Source organism: Nicotiana attenuata, chromosome 10 (assembly GCF_001879085.1).
Source record: "Nicotiana attenuata strain UT chromosome 10, NIATTr2, whole genome shotgun sequence".
Lineage (NCBI taxonomy): Eukaryota > Viridiplantae > Streptophyta > Magnoliopsida > Solanales > Solanaceae > Nicotiana > Nicotiana attenuata.
The window spans coordinates 1,227,027-1,237,007 of NC_031998.1; positions in this window are offsets into that span (position 1 = coordinate 1,227,027).

The following is a 9,981-nucleotide window of genomic DNA, read 5'->3' on the forward strand; positions in this document are numbered from 1 at the left end:
TCTCTGAATCATCCTGCCGCGGTTCTACCGCGGTCGCGGCAGAACCGCGGCCAGAGAAGCCCTCTGAACCTTCAGCAGGGTTCTGGTGTATTTTCAGCAGTGATTTGGCATTTAAATAATTTTTAAATAATTAAATAAATTTTGTCCAAAAATAATCTTATCAATCGATCATTAATCCAAATTCAAATCCAAATCCAAATCCAAATCCAAAACCGAAGCCGAAGCCGAAGCCGAAGCCGAAGCCGAAGCCGAGCCGAGCGAGCGACGACGACGGCGCGAGGGTTCATTCTCTTCAACTCCTTTTAAGAGCTTTAAGAAGTGATTCTATATATAAGCACACAAATGTGGTTGTCCCTCACCAATGAGGGACAAAGTGCAAGACAAAAGTTCACTTATTCAAATTTTCAATTTCCCTCCATTTTATTTCCCTCCATTTCCAATTCACACTTCTTCTACTTTAAAGCCCAATGGCTTAAAGTCCAACAATTAGCTGCCCCCGTATCCACCCGAGTGAACCCCGCCTCAAACATGCTTATGTCCTCAGGGTCAATATCTGAACCGGATTCATAGTCATCTATAACCACGCCCTTCGCCCTCTCGCTGTCCGAAGAGGGAGCACGGGTCTGTTGTGAAGTCGATGGACCACTCGAAATAATTGCAGCGGCCTCCGAGCTCTGCCTCTACCAAGGTAGACTCCCTCACACCAGAAACGGCCACCACCTCCACGCCCGAGGGGAATACGGTCTCCTCATCTAATTAGCATCACCAGAAGGCTCAGACACTGCCAACACGGAATCGCCCCTCGAAGGCCCCTCGATCTTGGGTACCCCATCAGCCCTTACTCTCCGTCTTTTTAATGGAGCTTCTTCGACGTCATCCTGAGATAATTCGTCCACCAAATGAACTGCGGGAATTAGAGTTTCCGCCTGACGAGCAACCTCGTGATAGCCGAGTCCAGGAGGGGCTGTAGTCTGTAAAGTAGCAGTGGCCTGAACGCCCTCACTTGCAGCCGCAATTGGTGCAGGTCCGGTCGAGAGACTCGATCGACGCAAAGCAGGTAAGGGAGCCCTCACCCTCTTCGTCCGACCTGCCAACGACAGAAGTTTAAACCAAAGAGGAAATAGGGGGAGGAAAATACAGAACAAAGGGCAGTGACCAAGGGTAAGACGAGATGACTCACCGCAGAAGGTGTACGCCCAAATCTCTCGCGGAATGGCAACCATTCACGAATCCCCATCGTATAGGGCAAACCTGGCTCATCCACTCGCGAATATCAATGACTAGCGGAGGAGGTACCTTTTCGGCTGCAAAATGGAGAGAAAAGAAAAAAAAAGAATGATCATATCACCGGAAGGGGACACCGAGAAGCCGTTTAAAAAAAAAAAAAATATATATATATATATATATATATAAACCTACGGGCATAATTCCACTCCTCAGGAAATCCATTAGGATTTGACACCACGTGCTCCGTCTTCACAAAAAAGTTCTCCCAAAAGCGGCTGTTGGCCTTATCATCCATCTTCACCACCAAGCCCTTGGTCCCGCGGTGACGAAGATGTATCATAGGATAGAAATTCCACGGCCGACCAGTTCCGCGTATTTGGTAAGCATGAGGAAGAGCTTGTATACATACGGAGAGAGCTGAGCCCGGCATACCCCATAATAGCAACAGAAGTCCTCCGCCAGGGAAGGAAGGGGAAGTGTGCAACTAATTATAAACGGGTACGCATAAAATACGCAATACCTTGGCCGATGTATCTGCATGACGTCGTTACCTGCTGGAATGAGTTCAACATGGACAGGAATCCTCCACTTAGCCTTAAGCGCAGCAAGCGCCGTAGAATCCATTACGGAAATGACAGGCTCAGGATCGGCGTCAAGTAAGTTCTTGAAATCGGTCCTGGCTTTCCCCGGGCGTGGAATTATCTCATCCGTAGTGGGAACATTCTCATCTTCTATAATGGTTGTCCCTTCTTCATGGGAGAGCATATCCGTTTCCGACCCAACGGTATTGGTGTCTCTACCGGAGTTAAAGGGTGCACTAGCCATGTTTTCTTTGGTTATGGAGATGATAAGTACTAAGGTGGAGGGGGTAACAATGGCAAGAAACTTCAAAAGAAAAGAAATGGAGATGTAAGAGTCTGAAGAGGGAGGACAGAGAAGCCTGGAGTTTTTCGAAGTAATGTATAGGAAACACATCAACTCAAATGAGAAGTTCTCTTCTCTATTTATAAGAATACAAGCATCCTGAGTGGGAAAACCAAACGCCGCCACGTTAATTCCAAAGCAGAAGAGGCACAGGAAACGACATAACGTATGGGGAACGTGCGCCATAATGACGCACGACAAATTGATGTCATTTCAAACTGACATAACAGTCAGGTATGGCTCTTGAAGCATCACATCGTCATCTCGCTATGAAGGGTTCGCCCCTCAACCAAAATGCCCAAATTTCTCAACTCGTAAACTGGCAGGGTCCGCCCATCAAGCTCGTCCAAAGACGACCCCGATAGGCGGAGGGACTATCTGTATAGGTCAAAATCTGATCAAAAGAATTCCACTTAAAGAAGAACTACCAGGAGTCAACCAAGCTGAAGTCGCGTACAGAAAGCAATACATCGGCAAATGATTCAGCTATGGTCGAGGTCGAGCACTCAGTTCGGCCCGAACGGATATCTCAACACTTAGATATTTTAGAGGAATATTCTATAGGATATTCTAAGAACTTAGGTATGTTGGTCAAGGACCGCTGGGTAAGAAAAGTATTTGATATAAATATAAGAAAAGTATTTGATATAAATATCATGACAGAGAGTAACAAAAGGGGGTCTTAAGGGGAACACAGGGGGCGACATTCATTGTAACGACCCGACCGGTCGTTTTGAGCTCTAGCACGTCGTTCAGTAGTCTGAGGTTATAAACAGCTTCATTTCAGGTATTATGACTTGTACGCGTGGTCGGAATTAAGTTTCGGGAAGTTCAGAGTTGATTTGGAAAGAAAATTCTCATTTCGAAAGCCTTAAGTTGAAAGAATTAACTAGGATTGGAATTTTGAGTAAACGACCTCGGAATCAGGATCCGAAGGTTCCAGCGGGTTCTTATGATGATTTCGGACTTGGGCGTATGTCCGGATCGGGTTTTGGATGACCGGGGAGCGTTTTAGCGCCTATTGTGGAAAGTAGCATTTTGAAAGAAATTTCATAAGTTTGGGTTGAAGTGCATTTCACTGATATCGATGTCCGTTTGGATTCCGAGTCTGGGAGCAGCTCCGTATGGTGATTCTGGAGTTGGGAGCACGATCGGAAGTGAATTCGGAGGTCCGTAGGTCATTTTGGAGTCATTTGGCTAAGGATAGAAATTTGAAGGTTTTTGAGAAGTTTGACCGGAAGTGGACTTTTTGATATCGGGGTCGGAATCCGATTCCGGAAGTTGCAGTAGGTCCGTAATGTTGAATATGACTTGTGTGCAAAATTTGAAGTCAATAGGACGTGATTTGATAGGTTTAACCGTCGGAAGTAGAAGTTTGAAGTTCTAAACTTCATAAAGCTTGGATTGGAGGTCGATTCATGATTCTAGCGTTGTTTGATGTGATTTGAGGCCTCGAGCAAGTCCGTAATGTGTTTTGGGACTAGTTGGTATGATTAGTTGTGGTCCCGGGGGCCTCGGGTGGATTCCGGGTGGTTAACAGATCGAATTTGGGTAAAAAGCTGCTGCTCGTTGCTGGTATCTGGTTTCCTTCTACGCGAACGCGGAGGGAGTCTCGCGAACGCGAAGAGGAAAGTGGGAAGCTTCTGTTTTTGGCCTTCGCGTTCGCGAAGGGGGAGTCGCGAACGCGAAGGGGTGGGCTGAGCTGCTACGCGAACGCGAGGAGGAGATCGCGAACGCGTAGAAGGAAAAAGCTGGGCCTGGGGTCTTTGGCCTACGCGAACGCGAGGCCTTGTGCGCGAACGCGAAGGGCTGGGTGACTAGCCTTCGCGAACGCGAGCGGAATGTCGCAAACGCGAAGAAGGGCGGACCTGGGCTGGGCAGAATGTTTAAAAACCGGGGTTGAGTTCATTTCACCCATTTTTCTCTTGGCTTGGGCGATTTTTGGAGCTTTTAAAGAGGAGGTTCCGTCATTCATCATGAGGTAAGTAATTTATGCCAGTTTTGAGTTAAATGCAAGGTTTACATATGGATTTAAACATGGAAATTGTAGAAAACTTGGGGTTTGAGGAAAAACCTAGAAAATTAGTATTCTTGGATTTTGACCACGATTTTGGGTATGGAATTTAGAGAAAATCATATATTTGAGTTCGTGAAGCCATGGGTAATCTTTATCTTCGAAAAATTTTGGATTCCAGGCACGTGTGCCCGAGGGCATTTTTGTCAACTTTTCGATCAGGGTTAGGAATTGTTATAAATTGGATTATAATGAGTAATTGAGCATGTATAAATGGATTTGTATAATCATTGGCTAGTTTTGGAGTGTTGTGTGTCGATTCGAGTCTTCGGAAGGGCGTGGAATGCCGGTTACGGATCTTCGGAGCGAGGTGAGTCTCCTTTCTAACCTTGTAAGAGGGAATTGACCCCATAGGTCAGTTAATTGGTTATGTGCTCCTATTTGTGGGGGCTACGTATGCACGAGGTGACGAGAGCCCGTGCGTAGCTACTGTTATGCTTTTATCCGGGTAGTTTAGGACCCAAAGCATGCTATATCTGGAATATCTGTAACCTTATTGACAGCTTGAATTGCTTAAATCACATTGAATTTGTAGATGAACTTCTAATAGAATTAAACTTCATTTTCTTAAATTGTTAAAAGAGAAAGTGGCTTTTATTCGAATAAGTATTCCCCGATAAATTCTTAATTGGCTATCTGAGCATGTATTTCTATGTGTACCTGCTGTCACACCTCCCTTTTTCACACACCACCCCGAAAGGTAGTATATAAGGGAGTTTTTCCAATTTAAGTGACATTATTCGAAATGGGATTATTTATTTATCAGAGTCTCCACTTGGGATAGGTTTGGCTTTTGGTGTCCCAAGTCACCGATTTTCTTGAATCCCAAATTGAGGAAATTTTTGACTTTCCTTGTGAAGTCTGCGAACCAGAAATTCTGAATAAGGAAATCTGTTAACCCGAGGGAAGGTGTTAGGCACCCCCGGATTCCGTGGTTCTAGCACGGTCGCTTAAACTATTATAATTGGCCTATTATCTGATTTTAAAACATGTTCATCCTATAGTGCAATTTAAAATATTCACCGCTTTTAATTGATTTTTTAAGGAAGATTGAACGTCGTTTAAAATGTGCCTTTGGATCACGTCACATGAAATGCACCCGGATCCGAAACACATTTTATTCAACGTTTTAGGATTTGGATTTGGGTCACATGAAATGCACACTCGAGTTTAGGAAGGTAAAATTATTAAAGAACGCACCTAAAGCGGCTAACGCGTTGTTAACTTCGCAGGGGGGGCATGAAAATTCGCTAAATGGCACGTCCCGAGTTCTAAATATTCTTTTTTAGAAGTAATTATAGAGGGCCACGCAACTTGTGATTTTATTTGGCGCGGCGCACCTCAAATTATTTTACATAATATCCTAAAATGAACTATTATTCTCTATTAAGGCTCATTTCTATTCTAAAATAGCAATTAGAGAAAATGGCAGGTTTCCGCCTACAAGATCAAGCCCAAACTCGAACAAAGACTACTTCAATTATCGACGAAGTCCTTAATTCGAATCTGCTGCTTAGCTTAGAAGGCCCCATACCTATTTCTTAGTTTTTAGAACCATTAACGAAAAGAAATAATAATCTAGAGTATTGAAACTTTGGGCCTAACTCAGTCCCATTAATAACAAATTGGTAATCCTATGGAATAACATTTAATAAGAAACATAAGATCTGGGCCCATCATATTAGGCCCAAGTTTCAGACAAAGCAATTGTCATAGTTGGGGCTTTGAGTTTCGATCCAATTACTGGATTTGGAACTCACTATTGGGCCTGTAATTGGGCTGGTACCACTCCTGCCCCGTGGCAAACTGGGTTCAGGCTCAAAGAGGCCCCAACGCCTCTAATTGTGAACTAATCATGATCCAAACCTCATGCAAATATACAGAAAAATAGAATTATATCATGTGAACCTAGTCCACTAAACTAGTAAGTGGGAAATGTCAAACAATGTGTAAATCAATTTGTACTTGTCTTCAGTAGAAATGACAATTTCATATTGAAACGCTGATTCTATAAAACAAGCACCAAACTCTTAAGTTTTACGCATTTCTAAATGTTGGTCTTCGAATGAAACTAATTTATACACAACAACAATTACTGGTCTGCAAATGAGATTATTGAATTATTAAGCTTGCACATATCCCAGTCCATTTAGGCTATTTCAAGTGCTAATTCCTATCCCAGCATAAGGACATCTTCCACATCATAAACAATATGATATTCTACTACAACAAATTCTAATTTCAATCTAAAAGGACTAACAGGTCTACTTAATTATGTTCATATGCAAGTAATAGGAGTGTCCTGTTCAATTACAATGCTTCCAGGGGCAAGTAATGAAAGCTTATCATATGAATACAGGGAGTTACTAAGTAGGACAGTATTTTAAGTGCAAAGCAGACAAATATAACTACATAAAAATGCAATATATCTTCGAATCTTCTTATTTCCTTCTTCAATTCAGCATTTCAGCAATACATAGGGAATTTCAGGAGGTGTGTACCTGGAAATGTAAGGAAAGTGAGAAGAGGGAAATCAGCAACCGTAAACAGGGAATTTGGATTTGAATTTCAAATTTTCAGATTCTCTAGCTTGTAAAACTTTTGAATTTCAAAATTTTCAGATTTTTCTAGACTTCTCCCACTTTGAATTTCAAATTTTCAGATTTTTTTTCTAGGCTTCTAAACTTGTATTGCAAGGCAGGGTACTGCCCTTTTTTTAGGCAAAGTTAGGGCAACTTTCAGAAATTTTACTTTACACCTTAGTCCCTTATTAGTTTTTCAGTTTTTAGCTTAAAGTCCTTAAGGGGCTGACTTGTTACCCAAGTTACACCATCCAATTCTTGAATTTCAAATTAGAACCCCAATCTAGAAGGTTCTAGGGGTTTCTATTTCAGTTACTGCAAGATTCTCTTATTTAGAATACCCAATATACCCTTAAGACCGCTGAATTTTACCTAAGTCTACCAACTAGGAATCTGGGCCAAGTGACCATATTCAGATGGCTTACTGACTTAAGGGATTGATTCACCAAGGCCCAAACCCCCTTTGCAAAATCCATCAGCAATTTTTAACAGAACCCAAGAGAACTGAAATTAAACTAGGGGAAATGTCCAAGCTAAACTAATTCTAATTAATAGGGATCCTAATACTAATTTTACTATTAGACTAATAAGAACAATAAACGAACAATTAAAACAAACGGTAAAATATTAAATGAAAACACATAAATCATGTAAAACAGTAAATCAGGCAACTAACAAGAGCAGGATTAAACTATGTAATTACAATCTAAAAAAAACCTATGACCATGATGCAAATCAGGCACAAACATAAAAATAAAATAACAAATGAGACACCGAGCAAAAACAGAAAAATAAAAATCACGAAAGGAAAAACAGAAAAGAAAAACGAAAGGAAATACCTACTTCAAACTAGAACTCTGGCCAGCTTACTTGGAATCGTTTGGACTAAAACCGTCCTTAATCATGTGTTTTCATGAGAAAACACATGATTAAGGGCTATTATAGTCCAAAAGTCAATAAACCCCCAGCCTTGAGAAATTAGGGTTCTAGGCCAATTTTTGAAGGTTATTGGTTGTGGATTCGGAAAGAGGAGGGTGAGGAGGCCATAGGGTGTAATTTTGGTGGGGTTTGGAGACGGCGCCGCCAGACACGTCGGCGGCGGCGGCGGCTAGGGTTTCATTTATTAGACGGGTTTGGGGGATATTTGAGGGAAACAGGGCTTGGATTTGGAAAGGGGAGGTGAAGGAGAAGTAATGGTGAAAATTTGGGGGCGTTTGGACCATCGCCGCCGGCGGAGGCGATTTTCGACCGGCGGCTTGCGGTGGTAGGCGGTGGAGTTAGGGGTTTCCGATGAGAGGTCTGAGAGAGACGAAGGGTAGGGGGGTCCTGAGGGGGGTGGTGGTTATTTGGACATATATATATTAAGTAATGGGGTCTTAAGGACCGTTGGATTAGATTAACCTCGACGGTCCTGATTGCTTTGAGCCCAAACGACGTCGTTTGATTCATGAAGGAGGCTGGACCGGGTTGGGTATTTTGGGCTTGGACTGTGGGTTTTGGGAAGAGTATCCGACTGGGCTGGTAATTGTTTAGGAAAATATGGCCCAAATACTTATTCTTTTAACAGGCCTGTTTTGTTTTCTTTGTTTTATATTTTCAATTCATTTAATTCTTTTCCTTTTATTAATTCAAACTACCTAATTAAGCTACAATTAAACTAATACCAATTTACAGGAAACTAATAAACCTAAAAACTGAAATTAAAACCAAACAAAACAAATCAAAGTTTTCTTTGTGATTTTTTTTATATTTTTGTATAAGTCTAATTACTAATTAATCTAAAAATATGTGAAATTAGATCCTAAATGCCCATGCAATATTTTTTATATTTTTTATGAATTATCATGCACACACAAAGGAAAAATACACAAAATTACGCAATTAAATCCTAAAAATTAAATAATAAAGGAAAGATCCTAATTCTAAGGAGTCTATAGGAATAATTAAAGCGAGGCAAAAATCACGTGCTCACAGCTGCCCCTCTTTGCTCGGAGACACGGAGAGTTTTCGGGCAAAGATAAATGAGCAATCATGAGGGATTTTTGCCTGCTTGGCCCTCCAGGAGAAGCATTTTGAAAAATGTCTGACCGAACCTTGCTTCGGAGGTTGCCTACATATCCTTGGCTATAAAGGAATCAAGTCAGTGTAGTTCTGGAAGTTTTGGTAGCTGGGACTACCAGGAGCTGTGATTTTACTGTTGTTGCTGCTGCTACTGCTTGCTGAACTCCTTATTACACCAAAAGGAAAATCAAGAGCTATGCTAGCTATGCCTATCAACTACGAGTTACAAGATTCCTATCTATAAATTTCTTGAAGCTTGATCTTGAGTCTTAGCTGATTTTGCTGTGAACCCTGATCTGAATCGTGATGCTCACAAGTTGTAGGTGTTGGTTCTTTCTTCAGCATTGGGTCAAAGCGGGACAAACGGAGCTTGTGACTTCAATCAAGGTTTGAGCAATCCGCATCTCTATTCGCTTCAGCATTTTGAATTCACTTCTTTTTGTTTTTTTTCTTCTTTTCTTTATTCTGGATTGAGACTCATTCTTTGGTCGTCTCGAACCCTGTGCCTCGAGGTCAAACCTGCTCAGACAACAAAACAAACAAACGAACGAAACTTTTCTGCCCCAGTTTTCACTAGGAAAATTTCGTGAGTTATTTGTGACAAAGTCTGAACTCATTCTCTCTTTTTTTCTTCTTTCAAGAATTGTATTTGTCTATGATAGAAAAATTTAGGGAGTGGAACCCTATATCTAAAATGTCAACTTAGGGATTGGAGCCCTAATGTTGGTGAAAAACGACTAGGGAATGGATGCCCTATGTCTAAAAAAAGGCACAACTCAGGTATTGGAGCCCTAATGTTGGCAAAAGGTAAAAAGCTCAACTCAGCGATTGGAGCCCTAATGTTGGCTAACAGGCGACTAGGGAATGGAGGCCCTATGTCTAAAAAGCACAACTCAGGGATTGGAGCTCTAATGTTGGCAAAAGGCGACTAGGGAATGGAGGCCCTAACTCAGGGATTGGAGCCCTAATGTTGGCAAAAGGCGACTAGGGAATGGAGGCCCTATGTCTAAAAGGCGCAACTCAGGGATTGGAGCCCTGATGTTGGCTAAAAGGTAAAAAGCTCAACTCAGGGATTGGAGCCCTAATGTTGGCAAAAGGCGACTAGGGAATGGA